General features: G+C 38.0%; 1 protein-coding gene and 1 pseudogene across 3 annotated transcripts in view; one reads left to right on the top strand and one right to left on the bottom strand.

The window, feature by feature from the left end:
• The window catches only part of WWP1 (WW domain containing E3 ubiquitin protein ligase 1), a 108,600-nt gene extending 101,724 nt beyond the window's left edge, over positions 1-6,876 (bottom strand). For all 3 annotated transcript variants that reach the window (XM_027581555.2, XM_027581578.2, XM_027581569.1), the window contains exon 1: positions 6,632-6,876. The gene's annotated coding sequence lies outside the window, so the exon portion shown is untranslated. The remainder of the gene's footprint in view (positions 1-6,631) is intronic.
• On the top strand, positions 1,636-27,991 carry LOC113925667 (annotated as a pseudogene).

The following is a 27,991-nucleotide window of genomic DNA, read 5'->3' as shown; positions in this document are numbered from 1 at the left end:
CAACACTGTATTAAGCAGCATTGACAGAAGTCAGCTCTGCCTGACTTTAAAGCTACAGCTCTTAACACATGCCAGGATGCCTTTAATTCTTGAACTTTTAGAGTGCAGTGATCTAGTTCATTGCTTCTATGGTAAAGTATGTCCTGATTTATACAGAACACATTAATTTAACTAGTTCTCCTCCCCACACTAAGCACAAAAATTAGTACAACTTGGCAAGCAGGGGCTAATATATGACCGGAATATCCTACTTCAAGTCAGGACTCAACCGTTTGCTTCCACCCGTTCTATTTAATCATAATTATGGGTATACTAGACAGCTATCAAAAGAACTCATTTTCCTTCAATAAAAAAAGCTATCACAGCTACAATTCTGTTAATGCTAGTACATTTTTAAACTACCCTGTAACTACCGTGTAACTTAGGGCAGGGAAGAGTCATAAAGAAACACCTTAAGGTAATTCTATCTGTCCCCTTCTTCGTGCCCTAGCCTTTCCTTAGCCTTTCCTATTTATATAAATCCTGTTTCTAAGTACATTCAATTACCAAACTCCTCCCCACAACAGCCAACATACTATTTTCAGAAATTTGCAAAGACATTTGCACTAGAATGCAGGGGTTCCTTTCTCAGTATATATGAAATGCTTCAAATCTACCTAAATTCTTTAAATGAAATACAGATTTATTATTCCACTCAGAAGCTATAATGTAATAATGTAACATTCATCTTCTTCCTTCCAGTTAGCCATAACATTACACAGTAGGTAACTTGAAAACAACAACAACAACACTACTGAGACTAAGATAAACTGATAAAGGTAAGTGATGAAGATAAAGTGAGAGAAACCCAGCTAAAGAATGAATCTACCTGTTCCTGGTAAGGATAAGCATTACCTCATGCCTTACATTTCCCTAAGGAGAGAGAAGTTACATCCCATTCTCCACAAGGAAAGAGTATTCTCTCCACTATGACTCCTCTCCAAGGAAGAGTGGCTCATCCTAAACTTTTTCTAAGACACAGCAAACAGAAAATAGTATTGGTGAGGCACCAGGTTGTTCAAGGCTTTTCAAGGCCACAGTGACTGGCCAAGGAGCTCGGTTACCCTAAATGTCATATAAACAAAAGGGCAAGGGGGATGGGCCCTTTGCCCACCCATAGCCCACTCTGCCCAGAGTGCTGACTGGGACATTTGTCTCATCCAATTTGTGAGACTTGGGTAAATCACTGCTTCCAAGCAGCCCAGGTTCTGGGTCCTGCACTTTTTTAGACCCCACTGCCATTAAGTAGAGCAAGTCAATCCTGCCCCATTATGGTAGCATACAGGGTGAAACCCCAGAGGTCCAAAATTTTCTTTTCTACCCAACGACAGTGCCAGTTACTTCCATCTATATAATAAGCCAAATATGCTATTATTTGCGTTTCAGACTCCACTTTCCCTCTGACAGATCTAGACGCAAAGTACCAAAAGTACTAGGCAGCTTAAATCTCAGCTTCATAAACAGTTTTCCAGGTGCCCCATTTTGGTGTAATACAGCTGTTAGGCTTAATCTTGGGATTCACATACTTGTCTAGTCCATTTCCCTTGAATCTGGGATGGACCTGTGAATTGCTTTAACCAACAGAATGTGGCAAAAATGATGCTACGCCTTAAGAAGGCCTGGCTGCTGCTTCTTTGCACTGCTGTGAGTCCTAAGCCACTATGTTAAGGCCAGCAACACTGCTGGAAAGGCCACTTAGGAGGCAGGGCTGTGAAAACTATAAGAAATATGAAGAAAGAGAAAGAAAAAGAGAGTAAGAGAAAGAGAGAAGACCAGCTCCTAGCTGAACTGCAGCTGAATGTAGCCTTTAGAGTGACCACCAGCAAACCCAAACTGTTCAAATGAGTCCAGGCTAGGAGAGCAAAACCATAAGCAAATAAGATAGTTGTTTTAAGTCACTTAGTTTTAGGGTTGTTACACAGCAATAAATGATCAAAACAATGTTTACCCGGTTCCTTTTGTTTTTGCATAATTTGTTCCAAACCCAGAGAAAAGGAAAGATGTAATTAATTATAACCCCACACACTGATACAATCTCAGAGGATAGTCTTATGCCCTTCTTAATGTTAGTGACCCTACCAAACTCTGAGTTCCACGAGGAAGGCTTCATGTTTGTCTTCTCAGCACTGTACCCTAGCACCCAGCACAATACCTGGCATGTAACAGGTACAGCAGGCTGTGTTATGAACAAACAATAGGTTTAAGGAATGTCAAGACAAATGATAGTCTTCCTTGTAACTTAGGAGTTATCTGGCATATCGTTTTACATAATATGTTCCAAAAGTTGTCTAATCATGTGTATCTGAAGTGTATACTAAGAGTTTTCTAATGGCAAATCATTTTTTTAATGATAAAGCTTTTTATGTAAAAGTAAAAACCATGAAATATCATGATATGTACTTTCGGATATCACGTCCTGATTTATATGCTCCAAAAATACAAATTTCCATAGACTAAGCTTTTATAATGGGAGAACAAACTTCACCTGTAAAAGCAGCTGAATTAAAAGTCAACAAATTTTCAGAAGGAAATTAATACCTACATTTCACCGATGTACTTTTTTAGATAAGAAATCAACTTCTGCTCTTTCCTTGACAGGAAAATAACTATTTTGGGATAAATACTTACAAATTTCAAAATAACCCAGCAACAGCCACTGTAATGAGGTTACCATTTTAACACAAAGGAAGAATTAGACAAGTTCAGATCTATAAGTACAAAGGTTTAACAGATTCCAAACAGGTAAATTCAAACTCCTCATATATCACCTTCAGTTAAATTTCCATTGTAAATGAAGAGCTGGCCAAAAAAAAAGAAAAAAAAAATTACTGACCTAGGAACAAAAATATGGGTTTTTAGTTCTAGATCTAATTTTAGCCACTTACTAGTTATATACTTGGAAATTTTTTTCAACTTCTTTGAGCATCAGTGCATTCATCTAAAAAAAAATGATTATCTCCTGACACACCTACTACTCAGCTGTCATGAGAATCAAATGATAAAGTCTATACAGCCATTATGGAAAAATGTCAAATGCTATACAAATATACAATACTCTTCTTAATGTCAGCAAAGAGTAGAAAAATCATCTGTGTATGTGCTTTTGCTGGACATTTTTCCTCCATTAAGTATTAGCAACTAGTTCCTTCAACACTACTATAAAGGCCAATTTATTGGTTTTTCCAATACTTGTTATTACATCACATTTTTATAGAAAGAGTAAAAAAGACCCCAGTCTTTCTAATAATTATGGAATCAAAGTTTCTAGAGCTATAAAAGATACCCAATAGTAACTTGCTCAGGTTCCCTACTAGGAAAATAATCTTATAGGTGGAGAAAAGTCAATTATTTACTAATCAAATTATGCTTTAACCATACTGGGGAGAGTTAGCTCCTTAATCTAATGAAGAAATGCAGTGACTAGGACCCTGAACTTCATTTCTTTTTGTAAACTTTCCATTTTTACTTGATAAGGCTTCATGAATGAAGTGAAAGGATTATTCTTAAGTAAGGCATACATGAATATAGAAAATAGAATAAAGATAAAAATTCTTAAGGTTTCTTATTTCACTTCTCCCCCTTCCTCGAAACCCAAACTAAGATACAAAGAAAATAAAAAAGTAAATGATTGGTCTGTTATTGCTATCTGCTCTCCATACACCCAATTCATGTCTCTTCTCACCAGCTCTCCTGCACATGGAAAACAAGAAGGGTACAGAAGTTTCCCTACAGAAAGTTTGATGAAAATCAAAGACCCAAGAATCACAGAAATGTTAAAAACTGAAAGGAACCTCCAGGATCATTTGGTCTTACCGATGAGGTCACCTAAAGTCAATAACTATATGCAACTGATGGTAAATCCTGCATCTTCTTACAAAAAAGAAAACAATCATTGTCAATCAGCTGATTCCACTTTACCCACTTGCTAACTGAAATACTTAGGGCAAATCATTTAACTTCTTGGGCTAGTTTGTTATATAATAGCAATTAACGTACCATAGTCAAAATTCTTTGTAAAACTGTACACTACAACACAAATGTAAAGAGATACTGTATTTAGGTGTATGTAAGATATGTCTCTACAGTAGGGATTATCAGCAAATGGAAGAATTTAAAGATTCTATTGTTTTAAAAAGCCTCCAGTAATTCTGAGCTGCTCCTAGCCCAAGCCATTGACCCCCGGGGTTGATGAGGGAGCTTCAGTTGAGTTCATGGACTTCCCTAAAATTATATCCAGAAAGCACAGTTGCATATGGAAATTCTCCAGGCCAGATTTTTTTAAGTTTCACCAAGGATCAGTAATCACCAAAAGGTTAAGAACTACTGCTGTAAAGTGACATACATCTGCCTAAGATAAAGCTTCCACAGATACTGCTCAAAATGGTACCATTATTTTCCCAACCTGGATCAGAATCTGTTATTTTTACTTTCTTCATTTTCTCTCTCATCATCAAATTCCCTCCATTCAACTTCCTTCCTCCTTTCCATTTCTAATATTACAGCCATAGTTCAGACCCTCATTACTTATGACCACAGCAACCAAGAGATCTTTCTACCTCCAGATTTCTACTTCAATTCACACGACACATTGCTGCCAAATTAATCCTCTGAACACAAAAGTTTAATCATTTCATTCACAACTCAAAAATCATCTGTAAATCCCTCAACACCTATTAAATCCAAGGTCATTAGCCTTGCATTAAAAGTAATCATAAACTGGTTCAAACTTTTACTTCAAGTTTTATCACCCTTTGTTTGTACAAATACTTTGTTTCATCGAGATATAATACTCGCCTCTCCCCAAATGTATGAACTCTGTGCTCTAATCTCTTAGTCCCTTTTCTCTGCTTGCCTTACCTTTCTCAGCTTATCAAAAGCCATAGTCATCCTTCAAAACAAAAATTTCAGAGGCCAGAAGCTCTATGAATTAACCCTTCTTACCTCACCTTGCCAAATAAGATGTGAGCTCTACCCCTTCTGAATTTGAATTCTATATGAAACTTAACTCTGTATTAAAAGATAAATGAAGCATTTGTGTATAGTCCTACTTGCCTAACTATTCTGGGAAGGCAGAAACTGCTATAATCCTTTATATTCCCCCAAATACCTCTCACAATCATGCAGTAGATGCTTAATAATTGTGCAAAGAAGTAAAAAAAAAAAAGTTTCAGCCTTCGTGGGGAAAACAGCAGATTACTATCTCTTTGAAGGCAGAGAACTTATTTGTGACAACCTCTATCATGCCAGGCTTCCAAAAAACATAACCCTTACTTACTGCTTTTTAAGTCCTGGTATTGGATGTCTTAATTTTGCATTTTAAGGGAAGAACTATTTGAAAACCTTAATAAGCTACATACCAAATACCTATTCTACATACTTTACACCTCTCAATTTGAGTAGCTCCCAACACTTGGCTACTAAGTTTTCAGTTTTAAAAAATACTATTTTGAAAAGTGATAATTTGCAGTCACAGCTAATTATCTACTTTATGGCCAAAAACAAGTCACATGAATAAAATAATGCCTTTATTTTTTTAAAAGGTGCATTTTGCTTGTATAGTACACAGAGCCTTATGAGACAGGTAGAGTGGATTTATACATAAGGATGAATTCTTGCAGAAACCTGCATACATTGTACACCAGGCACTTTGGGTAAAAACACCAAAGGGGGCGAAAAGCTAACTTTGGACATTATTCTTTCCCACTATCACCAGTAGTTTTTTAAAGCGGAAACTCAAATCTTTTTGCACATTAGCCTACACAAAAAAATAAAAACTTACAAAGCAGAAAAAAAAAAAGCCACACCAAACTCCTGGAAAATATTTTATCCTGGACGAGTTAAGAATGTCAAAATAACAGATACTCGTCTTTGGTAAGGAAGGTTTCATATAATTACAGGAGCATAGGACGCTCAACTCCAAACGATGGAGTAAAGGACTGATCATTTAAAGGCTGTAAAAACAATGGACAAATACAAAATTAAAACATCTTTTTTTAAGATGAAAGGAGAAGGTCCAGGTCACAGATAAGGACTAGTAAAAACTGCAAGGTCACTGGGACCTACCAGGTCACAAAGGTGGAGGTGGGGGTTGTGTGTGTGGGGGGGAACTGCAGAGTCAGTGAAGAACCGGGAGTGATAAGAACACCTCAGAAAAAGACGTTCTAAGGCTGGGAGTCCTTGGTTCGGGACGACGAAATTGCGGTGAACGTCAGGGCACGGGCAGTAAGTCCATACACTGGTGTTTTTTGGAAAGGTATTAGGGAAAGGAAGAGAAGGTAGACGGAACGCCAAGAGAAGGCTAAGGAAGCTTGAGAACCGCGGCTGCAGAGTCACGAAAACACTTCGCTCCAGTATCATTAGCTCGGGCCTGTGCCAGGGCCAACTCGGGGCAAGACCCGTGACCCCACCCCAGAAAACTCCCGGCCCCTGGACTGGAGAAGGCAGCCAGGGCAGCGCGGACCGTCCCCGACGGCCCCCTCAGAGGGTCCCGCCCCGGGGCTGACCGTGCCGGGCTACCGACACCGCCGCGAAGGCTCTGGGCCCGCGCCCCCGCCCCACCCGCGCCCCCAGTCCCCAGCTGCGGCGTCCTTACCCGGCGCAAAGCTGTCGGCTCCCGGCGGTCGGGCGGCCACAGCAGCGGCGCCTCCTCCAGTGGCGGGCGCCCTCACCCTTCCGCGCCCAAGATCGCCATCTCGCAGCAGGCGCGGCGGCGGCGGCGGCGGCAGCGGTAGCAGCCACCCAAGCGTCGGCCCCGGCAGCCCAGGCCGCCTGCAGCCACTTGGAACCCGCTTGCCGCGCTCGGCGACACCCGACCCTCCCCCCACCCCCACCCCGGCCACGCGCCACCCCCAGCAGACCCCACACCTCCCTCCTCAGGAGCGCGCCGCGTGCTCCCGTCGCCGGCGCCGCGCTCCGAGCGCGCGCCTCCCCGCCAGCCCCGCACCGCGCGCTGCGCCGCGGCCGCCTAAAACCAACTCCGGACCCGGAATCTGGCTTCCCGCGAGCATGCGCAGCGAGGGCGCCCCGATGATGCTTTTGGAAAACTCCGCTCCTCCGGGTCTTACGAGCGGTCGAGGAGAGGTGGAGGGCCAGCCAATGGGAGATGGGGGCGTGGCCCAAACCTGTGGAAGGGGCGGGGCCGCCGCTGAGATTTGGAAAGAGGCTTTCCTAAGCAGGAGGTGGGTGCTGCTGACTTGACTTTCCGGTTCGGAGCAGAACCGGTGAATGACCTGAAGTAAAGTCCTCCGGGCACTGGCGTTCTTTTCTTAAATGCTTTACAGCAAAAGTAGGCTGTTAATAAATACTCCTTGACCTAGCTGAGTATCTGACTTAGTACCCACTGCAAGAGTAAATATTGCATTTAACAGATGGCCATACCAGAAGACTCCCACTTTATTTTTATTAGTAATCAAAACGTTCACTCCCTCTACTCTTATATGAGTACAATGATAAAACTAATACTAAACAAGTACATGTGTCAGTGTCAAGTACAAGTACAAAGTCACACGGCAATGCCATGAGAAAGGTTTTTTATCTCCATTTATACAAATAAGTCAACTAGTCTCTAGAAGTACTGTTGGTTCTGTGTATTGCTTTGAGAAGAAAGGCCACCCTGCAAATAGAAATCAGTGGTGACCACATTACTCACCAGATGACCTGGTCTTCTACTTCAGAAATGATAAAGGCCATCAAGGACGGCTTTCTACAATTTTAGCCCAACGGCCTTACCCAAGCCCCACAAATTACCTACATCCACACCCAAGCTTATTAGTTTTCCTTCTGTCTCAAAGACTGGGTGTCCCGGCTCCTCTCCAAAGTGAACCTCTTGACTGTCCACTCCCTCCTGTGCCCCCCTCAGCATGATCATGTTTTAATTCTTTTCTGTCTTAAATTTTTCCTTGACTTTAAAACCTTTCTAATTCTTTTTCCATCCTAATTAAGCTCTTGGAAGAACTGTGTACCAAGAACAGCATCAACACCCCATGAATAATTGTAAGATTAAATAAATCACTCTTTTTTTAAAAAAGATTTTATTTATTATTTGAAAGAGAGAGTGACGGAGAGAGAAAAAGCATGAGGAGGGAAGCAGAGGGAGAGGGAGAAGCACATTCCCCACCCAGCAGGGAGCTGGATGCAGGGCTCCATCCCAGGACTCCCGGATTCCAGAATCATGACCTGAGCCAAAGGCAGATGCTTAATCTGAGGACCAAGGCGCCCCCCGCAAATAAATAACTCTTGATTGACTGAATGTACGTTCTCTTCGTCTCTGTTGCATCAGTTTCTACACTCTGAATTCAGACCAGGATTTGATGCATACCATATCCACTATGATTATTCTAAAATACACATCTGAGCAGGTCGCTTCACTGTTTAAAATCTTTCACTGGCTCTTCAGAGCTTTCAAGTGAAAGATTAACATGATCTTCAAGGCCTCTTTACTCTTGCATACTCAGTCCCTCCATCTTCAAGGTTCAGAATTATCTTCAGAGTTCCCTGATTGTGTTCATTGATCTCTGTTTTAATGAGTACTGTTTCCTCTAAACTTCTCACTGTTTTGCTTGTCCACTCCCTTTAAAAATGAATTCAAGAACATGCTTGCAAGTCCACTCTTAGATATTACACACACATACCCAGCAGAGGTCTGCACGCCATCTCCAGAATGCCTACAGGCCTCCTTCCACTTCCTGCTCACTTCAGCTCCCCTGAGTCCTCAGTTTCCCCTCAGTTCAGTTCCACTCAGAAGCTCCTAATAGTCACCTACGCCCCTGACTTGACATCAATATTGAGACAACTTTTCATTATTAATTATTTCTTTGGTTTCAAATGAATACTATTATAAATAAGTACCTTTTTATAAATCATTGTGTCCTTACATACTTAGTTTAAATCCTTAAAAGTAATCAGAGGTGTGAACAATTTTAGCCCTTTTGAAATGTATAGGCAAGTTGCCTTCCAGAAAGAACGTAGGCTTAGGTATCATACTGCCTGGGATCAAAATGCAGCTCTGCCACCCAGGAAGGCCACGTTCAGACTTTCATGGGTCCCAGATGCCTTTGCCTTTGTGGACCTCTTCCTCCATAAGATAATATTAAAAATTATATTTATAACTGCACTGATAGAAAGATAAACATATTAATATTATACATGAAAACATTTTCTTCAGCCGTTCTCTTCTGATTTTAAAAGAAATTAAAACATTTCTATGGGCCCTAAAAGTATGGTAAGCCTGAGGCACTGTGCCTACTGACAATTAGATAAGTCAATTTTGCTGCCACCTACAAACTGTGAGATTTGGCCAAATTCATTAATCTGACAGTGCCTCAACCAGAAAATTGGTATAATGCTACTACATGATGTTGTAGCAAAAAGCAAATGAATTGCTACAAATAAAATTATCTAGAATTATGTGGCACATAATAAATTACTGTTGTTATATTGTTATTATCAATTTTCCTACAGCACTGTTTGAGAGTATACGAGTGTCCTTCTTTACTGTGCTCAGGTCATCATGGTATATTTTCATATGTGCAAATATGGTATCCTACTGTTAGTCCATTGTTCATTTTCTTACTGGGGTAGTCACAAAAAAAAAAAAAGCAACTTAAATATAATAAAGATATTGATCCCAGATGAAATGATTGGCCTTTTCTATTTTTGTTTTCTTCTATTATTTTATGCTTCATAAGTCCTTTCCCATCCTGAGATCATATCATTATCTGTCTTTTTTTCTATTTATTTGGTAATTTCGGGTTTTTTTTTTTTCACTAAATAATTCGATCCTTTCAGGTTTATTTTGGAATGATGATCTATTTTTTATTTTCTCTAAGTAGTCTGTGATCTTCCCCAGCTTGTTTGTTTAAGAATCCTTCTCCAACTATGATGATTTTAATTTTTTTTAAGATTTTATTTATTTATTTGACAGAGAGAGACACAGCGAGAGAGGGAACACAAGCAGGGGAAGTGGGAGAGGGAGAAGCAGGCTTCCCGCTGAGCAGGGAGCCCAATGCCGGGCTCGATCGCAGGACCCCGGGATCATGACCTGAGCCGAAGGCAGACGCTCAACGACTGAGCCACCCAGGCGCCCCCCCAACTATGATGATTTTAAAATATATACAAATTTATTCATATTCCTTCCTTTAAAAAGTAGAGACTAATTCCCTCCCAAGTGAATGTGAGTTGTACTTAGTGACTTGCTTCTAATGGATACAATACAGCAGAAGTGACAGGCTGTCACTTCCAGGAGAAGGTCTTAAAAGTGTATTGTGGCTCCTCCCTACTCTCGCTCAGATCACTTGCTCTGGGGAAGGCAGTTACCATGTCATGAGGACACGTCAGGTAACTTTATCAGATGCCCACATGGCAAGGAACAGAATATCCTGCCAAATAACAGCAAGGATTTGAGCCTCCTGCCAATCTCCATGTGATTGAGCCATCTTGGAAGCAGTTTCTCCAGCCCCAGTCAGGCATTTAGATTATGCAGACATTTTGATTTCAACCACATTATAAAAGTTGAACCAGATCCCCCAACTGAGTCACTCTCAAATATCTGACCCATAGTAACTATGAGATAATAAATGTTTATTGTTTTAAACCACTAAGTTTGGGGGATAATTTGTTACACAGCAATAGATAACAAATAAACTAACCCAGTGGTTTTTAACTGGCGACAATTTTGCATCCCAGGGGACATTTGGCAATGTTGTGAGATACTTTTGATTGTCACAACTGATGGGGAGGTAGGGGGAGAGATGTCCATTGCCATCTTGTGGATAGAAACCAGAGACTGCTAAATTTCTTTCAGTGCACAGGACAGTACACACACACACACACACACACACACACACACACACACACACACACAGCCCTGCAGCAATGAAGAATTATCAGACTCAAATGGCAATATAGTGCCAAAGGTGAGAAACCTCACACTAACTTGTTTTCCCTGCACCTTAAAATTTCCCTCTTTCACATGTACTTATGAAAGAGGTGGGTTTGCTTCATATCCTTTGTTCATTTGGGAGCTGCTTTACCTTGTTTTATCCCAGGTCCTAGGCTTTCTGCCACCGGATAATAATTTTACTTTTTCAAGGATTTGGTATAAATGGAATCATTTACTATGTACTTTTTTGCGTCTGGCTTCTTTAGTTAAGCATATTTTAGAGATTTGTTCATATTGCTGTGTGTAGCAACACTCCTTCTTTACTGTTCACTACTATTCTATTGTATGGGTTTGCCAAATTCTTAAAATGTTTGTTCTATTCACGGACATTTTTTTTGTTTCCTGTTTTTGGTTATTATGACTAAAGATTCCATGACCATGTGGTTAAAAATCTTTGTGTTGACATATGTTTTTATTTTTCTTGGGTAGATAATGCCTAGGAGTGGAATTGCTGGGTCATGGTAAGTACATATTTAACCTTATAAGAAACTGCCATCCTGCTTTCCAAAGTGGTCGTACCATTTTCCGTTCCTACCAGCAACGTATATTCCAGTTGTTCCATTTCTTCTCTAACACTTGGTAATGTTAGTCCTTTCTGATCTTAGCCATTCTAGTGAATGTGTATTGGTAAGTCATTGTGTTGTCTCTTGTATTTCCCTGATAACTCATGATGTTGAGCATCTTTTCATTTACTTATGGATTATGTGTATATTTTCTCTTGTGAAGTGTCTGTTCAAATCTTTTCCCCATTTCAAACTGTTTTTGTCTGTTCTACATATAATTCTATATACCAATCCTTCATGAGGTATATACGTGTAAAATCTTTTCTCCCAAATTGTGGCTTACCGTGGTGGTCAAACTTTCTATACAAATATATATAAACTCTATGTCTATCCAAGATGAACCCCATTGATCCTGGCCTCCTGGTATCAATACTCTTGTACAGCCCATCCCCTCTATAACTGACCTGTGTGACCAAGAGGAAATTTTGGAAGTGATGCTATGTAACTTCTGAGGCTAGGTCGTAAGAGAGATCGCAGCATCAATCTTGCCCTCCTGGAGTGCTTGTTCTAGTGAAAGCCAGTCTTTCGAAAGACCCACACAGAGAGGAACTAAGGCCTGTGGATAAACAGCTAACAGCAACACGCCTCCTATGGGTGGCCCCTTTGAAGTGGCTCCTCCCACCTCTGACAAGCTTTCAGATGACAGCGATCTCATGTGACACTCCAAGCCAGAAATGGCCAGCCACACAAGCCACAGATTCTTGATCCACAAACACTGTGAAAGATAATAGTTTATTTTTGTTTTCAGCCACTATGTTTTGAAGAATTTTTTTTATACAGAAACAGATAAACTTACATTTTCGTAAGCTGTTTAACAATGTCTTTTAGTTTTTGATGAAGTTCAATTTACCAATCGTTTGTTTTGTGGCTTATGTTTTCTATGACATATTTAAGATATTTTACCTACTCCAGGATAATGAAGATTTTTTAATCTTTCTTCTTGAATTTTATACTTTTAGCTTTTATATTTGGGTCTATAATATATTTAAGATAAATTTTTATGTGTGGTGTGAAGAAAGAGTCAATGTTAATTTTTTTCCAAATAGATACATAGCTGTTTCAACACCATTTATTGAAAAGATAATTCTTTTGCCATTGAACTGCTTTGGCAATTTCAGTAAAAGTTCAATGACTATTTCAGGACTCTCTATTCCATTTCATTTAACTATATGTCTGTCTTTATGCAAATATCAAACTATATTGATTAACTGTAATTTTTAGAAAGTCTTGAAAATCAGGAAGTATAAATATTCCAAGTTTGTTCTTTTTTCTCACAATAATTTTGACTCTTCCAGGTTCTTTACATTTCCATATGAATGTTAGGATTAACTCATTAATTTTTTTTTAAAACATACCTTGAGGGGTTGCTTGGGATTGTGTATATGTAGATCAATTTAGGAAGAATTGACCTCTTGACAATATTTAGTCTTCCAATCCCCAGGCATAGATCTCAGTTTATTTAGATGGCTTCTAAATTCTCTTAGCAGTGTTTTGTATTTTTTACAGTATTGTATTGCATATACTTATCCTTAAGTATTTCACGCTTTTGATGCTATAACTGTTATTTTTAATTTCATTTTCTAATGTCTCATTCACAGTATATTTAAATTGATTTTTTTTAAGATTTTATTTATTTATTTGAGAGAGAGAATGAGATAGAGAGAAAGCACGAGAGGGGGGAGTCAGAGGGAGAAGCAGACTCCCTGCTGAGCAGGGAGCCCGATGTGGGACTTGATCCCGGGACTCCAGGATCATGACCTGAGCCGAAGGCAGTTGCTTAACCAACTGAGCCACCCAGGCTTCCCTATTTAAATTGATTTTAAATATTGACCTTGAACTCTGAGATTTTGCTAATGTATTTATTAGTTCTATTAATACTTTATAGATTTTTTGAGCGTTTCCACATACACAGTCATGTCTCTGCAAATAAAGAGTTTTATTTTTTCCTTTTCATTCTGTATGCTTTTATTTCTTTTCTTGTTTTATTGCACTGACTAACACATCCAGCACAGTGCTGAACAGAAATGGTGAGAAAGTACAGCCCTGCCTTTGTCCTGACTTTAAGGAAACCATTCAGTGTTTTACCAATAAGTCTGATGTTATCCATAGATTCTTTTTTGTATATGCCCTTTACCAGGTTGAGGAAGTTCCCTTCTTTTCCTGTTTGCTGAGAGTTCTTATGATGAATGAGTGTTAAATTTTATCATATGCTTTAGGAGGGAGTATCTGTTGAGATGAAATTTTGATGGATTCATCTTGATATGATGGGTTGAATTGATTGATTTTCAAATGTTAAAACAACCTTACATTCTTGAAATAAACCACCTTGACCATGGTGTATTAGATATTTTATTTATTGCTAGGTTCTATTTGCTAAATTTTAAAAGATTTTAAGGAACTTAAGTTCATTGAGGATACTGGTGTAGTTTTTTTTTTTTTTTTGCTATGTCTTTGTCTGGGTTTGTTATCAGGGTAAGGCTGGCCTAATAAAATAAGCTTGGAAATGTAACCTCTTTATCTACTTTTGAAAGAAATTGAGTATGATTTTTATTATTTATTTCTTAAATGTTTGAAAGATTTTATTTCTTAAATGTTTTGAAAGAAAGTGAAGCTATCTGAGGTAGGAGTTTTCTTTTTGTGAGAGTTTAAATTATGAATTTAATTTTGTTTGTAGATAATATACAATTCAAATTTTCATATCTTCTTGTACTGGTCTTGGTAATTTGTGTCCTTCAAGATATTTTTCCATTTCTTTAAGTCATCAGATTGGCCTAAAATTGTTCATAATATTCCCTTATTATTCTTTAATATTTTTAGGACTGTAGTGATGTCTTATCTTTTATTCCTAATATTAGTACTTCATGTCCTCTTTTTCACTTCATCAGTTTAGTTAAAGTTCTTTCAGTTTGACTGATCTCTTCAAAGCAAAAGCTTTGGTTTTATTAATTTGTCCATTTTCTGTTTCACTTATTTTAGCTTTCACCTTTATTATTGCCACATTTAGACTTATTATGGGCTGATTTGCTCTTTCTTTTAAAGTGTATATTTTTCTTTGGGAACTTACCTTATTTTTAAGTTTTTATTTATTTTTTTAGTAATCTCTACCCCCAACATGAGGCTCAAACTCACAACCCTGAGATCAAGAGTGGCATGCTCTTCTGACTAAGCCAGCCAGGCACCACGGGACCTTACTTCTTTTCTAGAATAAGCATTTAGAGCATAAATTTCCTTCTGAGCACTGCATTAGCTTAATCCCCCAAATTTTGATATATTTTATTTTTGTCAGTCCTAAATATTTTCTGATATTTTATGTGATTCACTCTTGACCCATGAAGTATTAGGAGGTATGGTGCATAATTTTCAAATATTTGGGAACTTACCAGATATCTTTTTGTCCTTGTTTTCTAAGTTAATTCCATATGGTCAGAGAATATGCTCTATTATTTCTATCTTTTTAAATTATTGATACTTGTTTTATCCCCCAGCTTCTCAGTGAATTTTTCATTTGCATGTGAATAGTGTATTTTCTGCTGTTGTAGGGGAGAATGAAAATTGTTCTATAGATGGATTTTAGGTCAAGTTGAATTGTAATATTTTTCAAGCCTTCTATAGCTTTAATTTCATCTACTTGCTCTATCAATTACTAAGAGGAATATTAAAGTCTCTCACTGTAATTGTAGATGCATGTGTTCTGTTAGTCATGTATTTTAAGGGTCTATTATTAGGTGTATATACATTTAGGGTTGTTTTATCATCTTTATCATTACAAAAGTTCCTTCATAATCTGTCTTGTTTTGAATTAATAATAATATTAACTTATCCACTTAGGTTTCTTATGATTAGTGTTTGTGTATATCTTTTTCCATATTTTACCTTTAATGTATCTGTATCTTTATATTTCAAAGTAGTTTTGTTGTAGACAGCATTGGTTGAACCTTGATTTTTTTAACCAGTCAGGACAATCTCTGCCTTTTAACTGAAGTGTTTAGACCATTTAAATTTAATGATTATTGATACAATTAGCTTTACATTTATTTGTCTTTTAAAACTTCTTTTATTTTTGTACCATCTCTTCTTCCCTCTTTTTCTTTTTTTCTGCATTGCAATGGATTAGATGAGTATTTTTTTTAAAGATTTATTTATTCATTTTAGAGAGAGAGACATGAGTGGAAGGGGCAGATGGAGAGGGAGAGAGAATCACAAGCAGACTCTTCGCCAAGCACAGAGTCCCACGTGGGACTTGATTCCATGACCATGAGATCACGATCCCAGCTGAAATCAAAAGTCAGATGCTTAACCGACTGCCCCACCCAGGTGCCCCTAGATGAGAATCTTTTCAATTTTCCATTTTATCTCCACTACTGACTTATTAGCTATAGCTCTTAGTTTTTTAATGTTTGTTTTAAGGCTTATAGAATGCATCTTTAACTCACACAGTCTAACTCCAAATAATATTTTACCACTTCATATTTAATGTAAGAAACTTGTGGCAGTGTACTTCAACTTCTCCCTTCTTTTTCTTAGTGCTGTTGTTGTCATAAGTTTAAGTGCTACACGTTATATCCTCTATAGTACTTATTAGCATTTTTACTTTAAAGGATCATTTTTTTAAAGATAAAAAAAGTTTGATATTTACCCACATATATATATTTCCAATGATATTCATTTCTTTGCGTGGATCTGGATTACAAGTTGATTTCAATTTCCTTCAGCCTGAAGGTCTTCCTTTTATATTTCTTGTAGTAAAGTTCTACTGATAATAATTATCTCAGATTTTATTTGTCCAAAAAAGTTTTATCTCACTTTCATTTTTTAAGGAATTTTTTTTTGCTAAGTAAAGAATTCTACTTCAATTATTTTTTTCCCTTCAGTTCTTTAAAGATGTTGTACTTTGTCCTCTGGCCTGCAGTTTCTGATGAAAAGTCTGAAATAATTTAAAATTTTTGCTTCTCTGTAGTAATACATCTTTTTGTTGTTGTTGGAGGTTCTTTGCTCCTTTTTGTTATTGTTTCCTTTAAAATGTTTTTTTATCAATGGTTTTGAGCAATTTGGTTAGTATGTATCTTTATGTGATTTGTCCTCCATGAGATTCATTGAGCTTATTGGATTTGTGGGTTTATATGTTTTATTATATTTAGAAACGTTCAGGCTGTTATTTTTTCAAATGCTGTTTTCCTACCTCCTATTGATCTCTCTTCCTTCTGGGACTCGAATTACACATCTTTAATTAAACATATATAACATATATTACATCATTACTGTTTAGTTTTTTCCCCCCCATAAGTCACTGAGGATCTGTTTTTGTTGTTGATATTTTAATTTGTTTGTTTTTAGAGACTTTTTTTCTGTTTGCACTTTGGTTTGGATGGTTTCTATTGCTCTGTCTTGAATTTTACTTTTCTTTTGTAGTACCTAATCTACTGTTAGGACCATCTAGTACATTTCCTATTTCAGATATTATGTTTTTTAACCCAGAAAGTACATTTGGTATTTTAAAAAAATATCTTCTCTGTCTTCATTATATTTATTTTTCCTTAAATTCTTAAACATGTTTATAATAACTCTCTTATCATTCTTGTCTGCTAATTCCATCATTTATATTATTTCACAGGTTTTTTTCTATTGGCAGATTATTCTTCTGGTGTGAGAAACATGTTTGTGCTTCTTTGCATCTCAGGTAATTTTTTACTGCCTGCCCGGACATTGTCAGTGTGTTCTCGTTGAGTGCTAAATTTTTTTTAAGAATGCTAAATTTCAAAACTGTCATATTAGCTAAGTTACTTCATAATCAACTCGATTCTTTTGAGCCTTGTTTTTAAGCCTTTTTTGGTGAGCTGATTTACAGTAGACTGTACTCTGGGTATTCAATAAGGCTCATATAATCTGGCTGGCCAGACTCAAACATCTCCAAGCTGTTTGTGAACTTTGAGAATTAGTCACTTTATAGCTCCCTGGTCCATTTTTTGTCCAGCTGTGAAGAGTTTCACCTTATGCATGTGTCAGTTGTATTCAATAGCAGTCTCAAGTCACCATGCAGGATTCAATATCTTTTCTTCATGTTGCTTTCTCCTCTCCAGTGCTCCACTCCACAAAGTTCAGTCATCTTCCCCAACTATATTTTCTGTCTCTTCAACTTCATCTTAATATCCATTCAGTTTTTCCCTAGTACTACTCCTGAAGCAGTACAATTCCCAAGCATAAGTTGTTCAGTCTAGAGTAATGTTCTGGGGCCCCAGAAGTTCCATCCATGTTAGTTTTTGGTCCTCCAAGTGTAGTGGAATTGTCTCAGAAGGTGGGGTGAGCTTGGTACTCAGTCTACTGTGGCCATAAAAACTCCAGTACCTTCACTTTTGGTGGATATTTCACCAGTGTGATTTACACACTCTTAAATCTTTTTATAATCCAGAACATGGGTATTAGGTAAGTCTCACACAAACATACATATCCATGTATGCATGCATATACATACAAACACAAGTATGCACACATGCACTCATCAAAGACAAAATTTATTTTCAGAGGCTATAAATACATAACTAAAACATTAATTTAGTAATAGTGACTAACACTTTTTGAGAATTTAATATGAGCCAGGAATTGTTAAAAAAAAAAAACACTTTATATGCATTATCTCATTTTCCTCTTATAAAGTATGAACCTTAGAGAATTTGGGTAATTTTTACAAGTCTTTCATCCAGAAACAGACGAAGTCAAACTTGAGTACAGGCAGCCTAATTCTAGAGGAGGGGTTGGTAACTGTGGCCTGCAAACTGACACTCATTTTTGTAAGTAAAGTTCTGTATCAAGACAAGCATATGCTCATTCTCTTTTGTATTGTCTGTGGCTACTTTTGAGCTAAATAGCAGAGTTGAGTAGTTGCAACATAGACTGTATGGTATACAATGCCTAAAATATTTATTAATTACCCCTTTGCAGGATAAGTTTGCTGACCCTTGTTCTAAAACACAAATTAGGGATTCCTAGTTGGTTCAGTCGGTTAAGTGTCTGCCTTCGGCTCAGGTCATGATCCCAGGGTCCTGGGATCAAATCTTGCATTAGGCTCCTTGCTTAGCAGGGAGCCTGCTTCTCCCTCTGCCTACTGCTCCCCCTGCTTGTGCTCTCTCTCTCTGACAAATAATAAATAAAACCTTTAAAAAAAAAACATACAAATTAATTACTCCATAATATCAAGGCCATCTCCCTTGCTATTTTGAGGTAGTTTTTCATGTCATTTTGCTAGTCATGTAAATTCTTTTCATTCATTTTCTCTTCATTCAAAGTATATTTTTCAGGGGCGCCTGGGTGGCTCAGTCGTTAAGCGTCTGCCTTCGGCTCAGGTCATGATCCTGGGGTCCTGGTATCGAGCCCCGCGTCGGGCTCCCTGCTCGGTGGGGAGCCTGCCTCTCCCTCTCCCTCTGCCTCTCCCCCTGCTCATGCTCTCTCTCTCTCTTTAAGAAACAAACAAACAACAACAAAAAAACAAAGTATATTTTTCAGCATACCAAAGCGCATCACAAAGGTGTATGCTATACACTTTAAAAATGTCTGTCTCCATCCTCTAGAATGAAAAGTTTCTAAGAGCAGATGTTTTGTCTGTGTTCACTACTGTATCCCCAGTGCCTAAGACAGAGCTTAGCAGAGTAGGTCCTAAGCCGTGTAACTCTTAATGATGATCCCTTGACTATACAAATTATTATCTGATTAAACTCTAAGGTAGGACTTTATCCCTCCCTAGCTAAACCTATAATAAAAGGTGGGTTCTTTCCTTCATTTATGCTTTCTTTTCCCACTGATTCATAATGCCACCTTTAAAAAATTATTATTATTATCACAGGCTGAATTACTACATGTACTAGTTAACCCAGTTGTCAGTTAAGGTTGGCGTACCCTTTGATATTTAAATAAAATTGGCTCCACCCCCTTAGTCAACATTCTATGAGAAGTCCAATCTCTCTCTTACAAATTCTCTGAATCTCCAAGAGAATATATTTACATGGTCTCTTCCGGCTTTGTGAATCAGTTTCTAATTAACTTCTGCTTTTACATACATCTCATCCCACATGGCTGGCCTCTTCTCTGCTTCACACTAGACATGAATTTCAAGACTCTTTCTCTTGGATTCCTTCTCACTACCCCCACCCCCTCAAAAAAGAAAACCTCACTCATGAAAGTTATTCTCTGTGTGTAGCATTCTTCATTGACAGTTAGAAGGAGACAAGGGGATTTTCATGCAGCAGTGCAAACAATTTAAAATTGATCTTAAGAATCACAAAATTCTACTACTGACACTAGTATTATACTATATGTTAATTAACTGGAATTTAAATAAAAACTTAAGAAAGAAAAATTAAATAAATAAAATTGATCTTAAAAACTCCCTGTTGTCAAAAAGCCTTCAGCCTATCTACAGCCAGGAATTTCTCACTGGCCACCTCTCTCCACAAGTGTGTGATTTTTCCTCTGTTTACTATCTTTTCATATAAATTTTTAATTTTTAATTTTTGGGGCAGAATAGTTTGTCTTCTAGTTGCATTATCTTCTTCCAGCCTATGACCCTAGGCTCTCACCTTTTACCCTTGTGCAATATATTAAGATATCTTTCTCAACAAAGGGATGTCTTTCCCAACAAAGGGATTTCTTTCCCAAGAGAAATTCTAGTACGAGATGTTAAAATTGGTTTTTTTTCATTCCATTAAACAATAATCTATTTCTAGGCCATCTATTCTCTTCCTTTTATCTGTCTTTCTATCTTTGCAACCATTAGTATCACATTTTTAATTACTATAGCTATAGTATATAGTTTAATATCTATAAGCAGGGTTAATATACCAAACGCTTAACAACTGGTAAAGCATAAGTGTGAACCAATTGAACTAAGCAGTCATTAACAGAGGGCTGACACAGATCACAGAGTATAACCATAAGGGTATGTATAGGCTACCTTTATAAGATTTTATTTATTTATTTATTTGACACAGAGAGAGAGAGAGAGAGAGAGAGAGAGGGAACACAAGCAGGGGGAGTGGGAGAGGGAGACGCAGGCTTCCTGCTGAGCGGGAAATAGGCTACCTTTAAAGGAAAAGTTCTTCATTACTCTTCCTTTTCAAAATATCTAGTTTTTTTCCCTCGCATGATTGTTATTATCAGTTATATTCGTTCTTTTGTCCAATTAAAAAAAAATTCATCAGGTTTGCCATTGGGATTGCACTAAACCTATAGATTAATTTGAAAACAACAACAGCCACAGCAACAACAAAGCATTCTCTTGATCTCTGAGAAGGACAGAGGGGCTAAAGGTTGAATCAATTGCCAATGACCAATGATTTAATTAATCATGTCTATATAATGAAGCCTCCATAAAAACCCAAAGAGCAGGGATTGGAGAGCTTCTGGGTTGGTGAACACATGAAGATTTGGGGAGAGTGGCACACCTGAAGAGGGCATGGAAACTCCACGCCCCTTTCCATATACCTCACCCTATGCATCTCTTCCATCTGGCAATTCCTGAGTTATACTGTTTTATAATAAACTGGTAAAGTGGTTTTCAAAGCTCTGTGAGCCAGTCTAGCATATTAATCCAACCCAAAGAGGGAATCATGGGAACCTCCAATCTCTAGCCAGAAGGTTAGAAAAATGGGTGACAACTTGACAACCAGACTTGCGACTGGCACCTATAGAGGAGAAGGGGGAAGTCTTATAGGACTCACCTCATAAACTAATGGGATCTGATGCTATCTCCAGGTAGATAATTTCAGAATTGAGTTAAATTGTCAGATACCCGGTCAGTGTCCCCTGAGAATTAGAGAATTGCTTACTGTTGAAAATAAAATACGCACTAGAATTGTATTAATAGGTTTCCCTGTAGTGATATATCTTTGCATGCCTATATTCATCTTTTCTTGTTTGTTATGTTTTTATATTAAACAGTCTATTGAAAGCACTTGGCATTTAGGCTACCCTCTTCTGAGAGGCTGCAGAGTGCATGGAATACTTATAGCCTCAAATGAGGGATTCATTTTTGCCCAATAATACTAACACCGGACAATAGCTGAGCAGAACAATGATGGGTTCTGGAGCCAAAGATACTCATTTAAAAATTAGCCTGTAGCTTAGGACATGACCTGGAATAAAGGCTTTGCCAACACCCTTCTGAAAATGATGGCAGAATTAGACATTCTGAGAGAGATACAGGTAACAGGATGACATGAAAAGAGAGAGTCTTTATAGAAAGACACAGTAATCAGAAGTCAAGAGGTAAAAGTAAAAACAGGTAGAGGAGGGCGCCTGAATGGCTCAGTCATTGAGCATCTGCCTTCGGCTCAGGTCATGATCCCAGTGTCCTGGGTTTGAGACCCACATCAGGCTCCCTGCTCGGTGAGCCTGCTTCTCGCTCTCCCTCTGCTGCTCCCCCTGCTTGTGCTCTCTCTCTCTTTCGAAATAAATAAAATCTTTTAAAAAAACACAACAACAACAACAGGTAGACGGAAGTGACAGTGAGGTAGAAACAGTCCTTGCAGAAGCAGAGATAAGTTTAGCCATATGGGAGAGAACCTAGAGTAGAAAGCAGCAGGTACTTGCTGCTGAGGGACAACAGGGTGAACAGGACCCCCTGCTGGATCACTGTAGTTACAGAGACACCGAGCACCTATGTATCCTAAATGGCATTCCAGTTTTTCAGGAGGCCTGACCATATGACTGGTGAGAGACTGTTTTTGCATATGTCCCCGTATATCAACTGAATTTACCTGCATATGGCTTTTTTGCTGGCAGAAAAACCTAACTAATGCTATTATTTTCTTAAAGTATTTCTAGGTCCAATTTTCTAGTTTAAGGAAATTTTTTCAGTATTCATTCGGAAGCTTTGGCTGTAATATTTCATGTGTGTATGTGCATGTGCTTATGTGCACTTGCATGCTATCTTTGTAGGTTACATATTTTTCTGTTACATCCTATTTCCTTCTTTAGTGGACCTTCTGTATTATCTGCCTTAACAGTTTTACTTTGCTGAATTTCACAAAATCACTTGTAGTTTATAATTGTTATTATTGCATAGTTTTCCTTTATCCTTATATTTGATGAGAGTATGTCAGATGGAGAATATATTTTAAAAAATATATAGCTTTGCGAAACTGAATGCCAAATTCCAAATAAAATTCAAAACTTTAGAACACTGTAGTTGGGATGCCTGGGTGGCTCAGTCGGTTAAGCAGCTGCCTTTGGCTTGGGTTATGGTCTCAGTTCCTGGGATGGAGCCCCACATCAGGCTCCCTGCTCAGCAGGGAGTCTGCTTCTTCCTCTGCCTCCCCCCAAACCCCGGGTTCGTGCACCCACGCTCTCTCTCTTTCTGTCAAATAAATAATTAAAACCTTTTTAAAAAAAATAAAACACTCCAGTATATTTCTTAGATAACTCTACTTTCTGAAGTGTCCAGAATTCATTATATGGAAAGGTCATGCAATTTTTCTTGCACAGGTTTTTAAAATTTAGTATCATGGTAGGTTCAGGAATCCAGGTGCCCATAGATTGGTTATATTACTGACCCCACTTAATGACTTCTTTGAATCCACAATGTTTTTCCTATAACTTTAAAGTTCCATCTCACCCTGACTCTGTGCTTGGGCATGTGACTTGTTTTGGTCAATAGTATGTTAACCAACATGACACAAACAGAGGCTTTATAGAAAGGTGCATGTGCTCTTTTGTTGCCTTCTTGCACGTTTGGGCTTGCTCACTCTTCCCCTCTGCCATGCTACGAGAACATGTCCAGCTGGTCTGCAGGAAGGATATGGCAGTTGTTTCAGACATCTGAGCTTAGGCCATCCTGGTTCAGCCAATTGCCAGCCAGCCCTCAGATAGGTGAGGAAATCCAGATGAGATCAGAAGAAGCTCCCGGCTAAAGCTATTCAATATCGACAACCTGTAGTGAACTAAATAAATGTTTATTATTTTAAGATACTGGGTTTGGGTGGTTTGTTATGAAACATTACTGTGGCAACAGATAATACAGAGATACCAACGTAATAATTAATCAATGAGGAGACATCACTATGTATCTGAGGTACCAAGTCAGAGATAATATTCACAGATGGTAGATATTTTCATATATTCATAACTCTTTTTGTATTCTTCTGTCTCTGGAAAAATTCATTTATTATCCCAGGAGTGGTAATGGTACAGAGAATGTTCCCCTGTAGCACTTTAGCAGCATTTTAGACACGAGACTTGCGAAAAAAGAAATGTGACTTTGCTTATTATGCAGTCTTTTGGTACTTGAAGTGTTAAGAAGATAAATGGATTTTATGTGATCAGGATGGTAAAGATACATTACATTCTCTGCCTCAAATTCTCATGTGGATTTAAGTTGTTGGTGAGAAGAAATGAGAATATAATCAGGTTTGTGAATGCTTGTAGCTATGATTTTTCCTGATGACTAGTAGATTATAGAATGCTTTTTTTAAAGAAATCTTGGCTGTCAGGTGAAGTTTTACTCTTAAATTAGATAGATACAGGTTTCTAAGTGGAAAATAGGAGTTTCAGCTCCAGTTAACAAATATTTATTGATCATCTATTCTGTACTAGACATTATAAATACAGACTCAGTGAAAGTTAGCCTCTGCCCTAGAGGCACTTAGAGTTCAGAAAGGAGGCAGACAAATAAATCATGACAGGCAAATAAATTCTATTGTAAGTACAATGATGGGTCACACAAAGGTGGTTGAGGGGTATCAGAGGGTGGGTGGGGTTGTGTTTGTCCAAAAAGTTTAAAGGATAAGTAGATTTGGAGAAGTAAAAGAAGACCTTAAGTGGGAAAGGGTTCCAGCAAGGAGCAAAGAATGAACAATGATCTGGAGTGTGGAAGAGCATCAGTTATACAGGAAACCACAGAACATAATGTGGGACCCGAAGTTACACACATGTAACCAAAATATATATATGTATGCCAAAATATAATCAAAGACTTGTTAGGTATTTGCTAGTGTTATCAAATGTGCAATTATTTTTGTTAATAGAGATTTTTGTTTTCTTTTGCATATTGGAAAAATAATCTTTGTGCCTTTTAGTACCTTCTGCATTGCTGTAAATTCCATGTGGACCGAGAACAAGTTTATCTTACTCTTCTGCATCTCAGCTCCCAGTACAGTGCCTGAAATTTCATATGAATTCAGGACATGTTTGTTAAGCAAATTACTGAATTCTTGAACCTGTCGGCCTTTGCCAAAATCCAATAGAAACTTATCTTTTAAATTACTCTTTTTAAATTTATTCATAGAGTAATTTTCTTGAATAATTTGTCTTTCTCAAATTGTCTTCAATAAAAGCTTAATCTTCTGTTTTGTAATTCTCCCTATTTTTGGATTTTAAAATATATGCTGTCAGTATTGTTTTTCTCCCCATACATTCATCTATGTATTCATCCAAGATACACTTACTGAATACTTGATTATGTGCCAACATTGTGCTCCACCCCAGGGTGGAGTAGTAACAAGTCAGACCTGGTCTGACCGTCAGTGGGACTTATTTTCCAGTGAGGAAAACAGACCAATATTGAATTAATAATTTACCAGCACATTGGATGTTACATATAAAATTGAATAGTTTTATGAGAGTGTGTAACAGCTTCTTTTGGCCTCTATTCAATATGAATTATTATATGATGATTATATAGCATGTTTACTTTATCATATTTTAGTTTGTGTTCTCTACTTTCTGTTTTGCTATGCCACCATTATAATTAATGTGTGGTACACAGAAAATACACTATAAACATTACTTGATGGAATGAATGACTGAAAGAATAAATGAATTTTATTAGAACCCTGAGCTGTAGTTTATTGGTTTAATTTCTGCTGTTCTTTGGAGGACTGTTTAAGTCATTTGTCCATTTCATGAAGGTTAGTATAGGTAGAACTTAAAACAGTTATTAGTCAAATCTATTTGGTTATCTGGTTTTAGTCAACAAATATCCATTGGAAGTTCGTGTAAGTTATGTGGCAGAAGTGGGAATTCAATAAAGAATAAAAAGTTTCCTGCCCTCATAGAAATTGTAATTCAGGCAAACAAGATAATAGCATATGAGAAGCTAAACATTTAGCACAAGAAAACATACATATTGTATATCTTCTAGACAAAGGACTGTGCTGGGTAATGTGAAGAATAAAGAAAAAGTATACCATGACTTCCGGTTACTTATAATTTAGCTGAGGAGACAAGACAAATATATTTACAATGAAAATAATACCAAACAATAAACGATACATTCTGGTGCTCAAGATAATAAGAGTCTCAGGACTTCAGCGGATGGAAATCTTCCAAAGCGTTAGCATGTTTTCTCACGCAACCAAACATTCGAACAGTTACTCCAAAGTGAGGTGTGTGTATTTCAGGGGAACACCAGGCCATCCATTGTACTTTGGGAAGAAAATATTAAAACTTCTACCTATTTAAAAATAATTTTAAAGGAAACTAATTCTTACTAACATTTAATAAAAAAGATTGCCAAGGGGCCATTAGAGTCTGTAGTCCGTGAATGTCCGGTGTTAGGATTTAACCTGGTTATCACATGGAAGCAAAGGAGTGGGAGTTGCATTTCCCAGAACAAAGGGGCAGCTCTTCCCGTTTCTTCATTGTGAGGTGTTGCAGGTTATCTGGCTGTTTTAAGTTCTACCTATACTAACCTTCATGAAATGGACAAATGACTTAAACAGTCCTCCAAAGAAGAGCAGATAAAATTAATAATACAAGCACAATTGGGCTAAAAAGAAAATCTTAGCTGTGACACTTTTCTTTGTGAACATGCTTTTTGGCAATTACAGGATTGGATAAGATTTATTCAGATATTACAAAAAGTCACCTCCCCTCAGATTCAAAGTTACGATGAAACTATTTGAAGTGTGGGTTTTTTATGTTATTATTGTTAATGAAGAACCTCATGTCATACACTGTGCCTTGAGATAGCTCGTAATTAGCAAGACATTAAAAAACTAAAAAGTGTTTCAAACTCTGCTGAAATGTTGCTGAAAAGCATGGTGCTGGTAACAGTTCAACAATCTGTGGCTGCTCATTCTTGCCTACTTTTACTCTCCCTCTAAAGCAGGTTAGCATTGAAGGTGGTATGGAAAAGCCTGCATGCGTGTTCAATTCTTTGTTTCTTCTCCTTCCCTTTCCCCCAGGGCACCCCCTCTTCGATCGCTCAACCTCTTTTGTTCAGTATGTGTAACTTGAAGCTAATTTGTACTACTGGATATCTGACTGGAGCCACAGATACAGAATCTGTATTGTTCTTACTGAAACACAGCATGGAATTAACATTAAACTTAAATAAAACAAACCTAAATTAAAAAAAAAAACAACAAAACTAAGCATCCAAAACATAAGGACAATCTTTTGCAATTTTTTCGTAGGTTTTCAAAGTCAAGAGTTACTCAACCTGGCATTTAGTGAAACTTTACTAAACTCAAAAATAAATATTTAGAAGTTTACTTATTAAAAAAAGACGACTTGGGCTTTCCATACCACGCAGGGAGGGGTCCATAGGGTATTGTCTTAAATTAAAGGGAATCTCTCACAATATCCGGAGCCCTTGATGTCCTGCAAATGAAGGAGGAGGATATCCTCAAATTCCTGGCAACAGGAACCCACTCAGCTAGTACCAACCTTGACTTTCAAATGGAACAGTACATCTACACAAGGAAATGTGATGGCATCTGTATCATAAATCTGCAGAGAACCTGGGAGAAGCTTCTGTTGGCAGCTTGTACCATTGTTGCCATTGAAAACCTGGCTCTTGTCAATGTCATATCATCCAGGGATACTGGCCAGTGAGCTGAGCTGAAGTGTGCTGATGCTACTAGAACCACTTCTATTGCTGGCTGCTTCGTTCCTGTAGACGTCACTAACTAGATCCAGGCAGCCTCTGGGAGCTGAGACTTCTGGTGGTTACTGATCCCAGGGCTGCCCATCAGCCTCTCACCAAGGCATCTTATGTTAACCTGCCTACCATCGCTCTGTGTAACACAGAGTCTCCTCTGCGCTATATGGACATTGCCATCCCTTGTAACAACAAAGGAGCTCACTCAGTGGGTCTGATGCAGGGGATGCTAGCCCAGGGAAGTTTTGTGCATGTGTGGCACCGTTTCCCATGAACACCCATGGGAGGTCATGCCTGATCTCTACTTCTACAGAGATCCTGAAGAGATTGAAAAAGAAGGGCAGGCTGCTGCTGTGACCCAGGAGGGATTTCAGGGTGAATGGACTGCTCCAGCTACTGAGTTCACCTCTACTCAGCCTGAAGTCACAGACTGGTGTGAAGGTGTGCAGGCGCCTGCTCTCTGTGCTGATTCAGCAGTTCCCTACCGAAGACTGGAGCGCCCAGCCGACCAATGAAGACTGGTCCGCAGCTCCCACTGCTCAGGCCACTGAAAGGGTAGGAACGACCACTAAGTGGTCTTAA

This window comes from Zalophus californianus, chromosome 4 (assembly GCF_009762305.2).
Source record: "Zalophus californianus isolate mZalCal1 chromosome 4, mZalCal1.pri.v2, whole genome shotgun sequence".
NCBI classification, from domain to species: Eukaryota; Metazoa; Chordata; class Mammalia; order Carnivora; family Otariidae; genus Zalophus; species Zalophus californianus.
This window is presented reverse-complemented; position numbering and strand designations above follow the sequence as displayed.